The sequence below is a fragment of the Marmota marmota genome, unplaced genomic scaffold, assembly GCF_001458135.2.
Source record: "Marmota marmota marmota unplaced genomic scaffold, marMar, whole genome shotgun sequence".
Classification (NCBI taxonomy): domain Eukaryota; kingdom Metazoa; phylum Chordata; class Mammalia; order Rodentia; family Sciuridae; genus Marmota; species Marmota marmota.
In genome coordinates this window covers 19,217,041-19,221,054 of record NW_026000185.1, presented here as the reverse complement: position 1 = coordinate 19,221,054, position 4,014 = coordinate 19,217,041, and the positions used below count along the sequence as shown (strand labels likewise).

Here is a 4,014-nt window from a genome sequence, read left to right as displayed (position 1 = left end):
ATGAAGAAGTTGATCCTAAAGCTCATGTGGAATTGCAAGAGAAGAGCCCAAACAGCTGTTAGAACAACAAGATCAAGACTCACTACAGAGCCGCTGTGTTCAGGGACCTCGGGCTGTTGGCCCAGGGACAACACATTTGACCAAGGACGTCGTCGGTCTGTTGACATCCAGGTCAGGAGTCTAGAAATAAACGGCATGGGTCAGGTGATTTCCAATAAGGATGCCAGGACAATTCAATGGGGGAAAGAATGGCCTCTTAGTTAATTAATTCAATATTTATATTTGGTGATTTATATTTAATCAAGAAATATTCCTTGTTTATTTATTTATTTAATGGTGCTGGGGCAACTGGATAGATGTATATGTGAAACGACAAAGTTTGACCCTTATCTCACACCATACACCAAAATGAATATAAAATGGGTCAGAGACCTAAATAGAAGAAGTAACAGAACAATAAAAATCTCAGGAAAAAAAAAAAAACACTGGAAGAAATCTTTATGACCTTCGATTTGGTAACGGATCCTTCTTAGATGTGCTTCAAAAGCACAAACAAAGAAAGAGAGAAACTGTGCTTTATAACCATTAAAAGCTCTTGCTGGGTGCAGTGGTGCACGCCTGTAATCCCAGCAACTTGGGAGGCTGAGGCAGGAGAATGGCAGGTTCGAAGCCAGGGGGCCCTGCCTCTGGACTCCACCCTTTTTATCTTCCATTTTGAGACAGGGTCTCACTAAGTTGCCAAGGCTGGCCTCAAACTTGCGATCCTCCAGCCTCAGCCTCCCGAGTCCCCGGGATTACAGGTGTGCACCACGAGAGCCTACACTCAGGGCATCTGCCCTGTGCCGGGCTCGGGGCACCTGGGGGTATCTGAGACTGTCCCTGCTGGTGCGGATGGGACACATGGGCACTAAGAAGCCCAAAGAGCAGTACCTACCCAAGGTCTGCGGAGCCGGAGGACTTCCTGGAGGAGGCAGCGCCTAACCTGAGATGCAGTGGAGCCAGGCGGTGGGTAAGCCCCGGGGGCCGTGGCTGGGTGGCCTCGTGCAGCGCTGGGAGAACGCAGCTAAGCACCCTGGGCAGCAGACTTCCTCAAGGACCAGCCGTGTTCTGAGGACAGCAGGGGTTCACTCAGCCAATCCCCCGTGACCCCACAGGGTATTCAGCGTCATCAGCACAGATGGGACAACACAGAGACAGAGAAGCCACGGGCCCTGCGTCCCTGATCTGCTCAGCCTCCCCACTATTCTACCTGTAAGCCTCTGAAGTGGGGGAATTTTGGGGGGTACCCAGCTATGGTAAACAACTGTCAGTTTAGTTCTGGGTTTAATTAAATGTCAGAGTGTGGGAAGTGATCGGCTCAGATAAAGTCCCTCCTGCCCAGCCCCACCACAGCCCTGCACACACAGGCAGGAGGAGGGTCCTGACGTTTACTAAGGAGGTCAACCAGCCAATCAACAAATGTTGGCAGAATCTTTAAGCTCTGGTTCAGCCCAGGGCTGAGACGGTGGGGGTGGGCCCGGGTTGGCTTTTTGTTTTGCTTGACTGAACACCTTGTCTGGTGCAGACCCTGTGCTGGGAAATGGGGACACAAGAAGAAATCAAGTCCCAGTTCCCGACATCAAAAATGTAGTAGGAGATACACACAGGGATTGACTTTCTGTCTGTTTGAAATGTTTCATGATTAAAAATAAATAAGATTTAAAAATCACGGGGAGTGTGCACAGAGGGGAGAACAACCCGGCCCTGTATTGAGGGGGTGCTCAGAGAAATGCCTGAGATATTTCAGGTGGTGGACATGCACTGGGGGAGGGCATTTGGGAGTGGGTGAGAAGGATCATGGTTTTTATTTTTGTTTCTGGAGATGGTGGTTGTGTTGTGAGATTCTGGAATCACACAGTGGTGACATGGGTACAACACTGTGACTCTACTAGAACCCAGTGTGTTATGGATCATGCATTTTTAAATGGTTGAAAGGGTGACTTATATGCTATATGAATTTTATGTCAATAAAGCTTAAACTCATTCTTTGACCAGGAGCCTTGTAGTTGCAAGTGATTAAAAAAAAAAATTAGAGTGTAGTTTCAGGCATGGATGGATCAAGGTGCTCAAATTTTTTTCTGCAGGTTGGAAGCCTCCGCCTCTGGAATCTGCTTGCTTCTCAACCCCAAGTAGGATAAGGGAGCCTCAATGGTAGTAAAAAAGTGTGTGCGGTGGGGTGGGGACTCCCAGAGGTGGAGCCTTATCAGCTATCAGCTACGAATCGCGAAAGAAAGTGACAGTTCCCGGGATGGATCAGGGAACGGCTCTCATTGGTCAGATTTAATCACATGAGCGCCTGGGAGCCAATCCCTACACGGATTGGGGAAGGAGCACTCTGATTGGCCGCGCCTGAGTCGCGCGCTGTGGGAGCGCAGAGTGACATCAGGTCCGCGGAAGCCACGTGCGGGGCTGGGAGTGGCGAGGGTCCTTCCCCAGGGAGGACCGTGCTGGGCGACAGGGGCACAGAGTGGTCCCGGAGGAGCGTGAGGGACAGGCCAGAGTGAAGAGACAGGCCTGGGGTCGAAACTGCACGAGGTGCCCTGAGAATGGGGCCAGGGCCGTGTCCCAGCGCGGCTGCAGGTGTCACAGGTATCACACTGAGGGGCAGCCCGGCACCGGGACCTGGTTGCCAGGAGCTCTGGACACTTCCCGGGCCCATCCCGCTGCACGACAGGTCACTTGGGCCATACTTGCATTTCCCCTCCACCCTGATTCCTGAGCCCTTCGTGTTGGTTGACCTATTTCGCTTTCTTTTCAGAGGAGACCTTGTCCCTTCACAAATGGAGCGCCAGCCTCCTTGACCATAAACAGACGGAACTGCAGAGCCCACAGTGAAACCAAAACCGAGTCATTTCAATTCGGGTGACTTGCTGGCAGCCTGCGGAAGGCCCGAGGGAGAGAGAGGCTGAAAAAGGAACAAGTTTCCCGAACTGATGCCCAAGGCCACCTCACATCACCTTCAGGACCTCCGGGACCTGTGTCCCCTTAGGAGCAGGAGGGAGACTCCGTCACCACCTGGTCCTGGTGCAGTGTTAGGATCAGCCCAGGGGCTGCAAGCAGGAGACGGTGTGGTGCATGTGGTGCATGGAGGAGCCAGGGCGAAGGGTCACAGGGACAGACAGTCGGTGCCAGAATCTGCAGATGAGGAAGGAAGGCACGGGCCTGGTGATGCCTGCTGGGTAGGTTTAGCAATCAAGACCAGGAACCAAAAGGAGGATGTCCCCAGAGGAGGACAAAGGGCTATTTTGGATACACTGAGTCTGAGATCTGTGGGTTTGTCCGTGGTGAGATCCGCTCATCGGTTCAAGATGTGTTTATTGAGCACTTACTATGTGTTGGGCCCCAGGTGGGCCCTGGAATTCAACAGTGAAGCAAACGAAAATCTCTGCTCCCTGGAGGCTCCTTCCAGAGGGAAGACTGCGAACTGATCAAAATGAAAAGAGTCAATAACATACACCAATAGAATGATGCTCATCACGTCACATGGTGGGGTGTACCGGCTAGGCTGCAGGACGTGTCCCCGGGGAAGCTGTGGTCACTGGGATGTGCCCCACCATAGCTGGGGACATGGTTCTGGGGTTGAGGTGAGAGGGCTGGGCTGATGGTTTAGAACATGTCTTTCTTTCACTCATCCATCAGTCCATCCAAGGAAGCCTCCTGAGTGCATTCTTGGTTGGTCCTGGGGATTGAACCCAGGGTGCTCCAGCCCTGAGCCCCACGCCAGCCCTTTGTATTTTGAAATTGGGCCTCACAAAGTTGCTGAGGCTGGCCTTGCAATCCTCCTCCCTCAGCCTCCGAAGCTGCTGGGATTACAGGAGTGCACCACAGTGCCCAATGGTGTCTGTGATCCCCTCTGTGCCAGGGGCGCTGGGTCCTGGGCTGCACAATCGCTGCCCCGTGAAACTGCAGTCAGTTTAGCGAAGGCTGCAGTTAACTCCAGGGAGAGAATGTGAGAGGAGGGGGGAGGGGGCTGTC

General features: G+C 52.6%; 1 long non-coding RNA gene across 4 annotated transcripts in view; it reads right to left on the bottom strand.

Moving 5' to 3' along the window:
• Nucleotides 1-4,014, bottom strand: part of LOC107146880 — a 16,449-nt gene that overhangs the window by 7,645 nt on the left and 4,790 nt on the right. Inside the window, exons 3-4 of one of the 4 annotated variants that reach the window (XR_001504082.2) lie at nt 3,369-3,463; nt 935-3,174 (exon numbers count right to left, since the gene is read on the bottom strand). This is a non-coding gene — a long non-coding RNA (uncharacterized LOC107146880). Of the gene's footprint in view, nt 1-662; nt 3,175-3,313; nt 3,464-4,014 lie in introns of those variants that run through there. The other 3 variants (XR_007342698.1, XR_007342697.1, XR_001504081.2) reach the window with 3 other exon arrangements.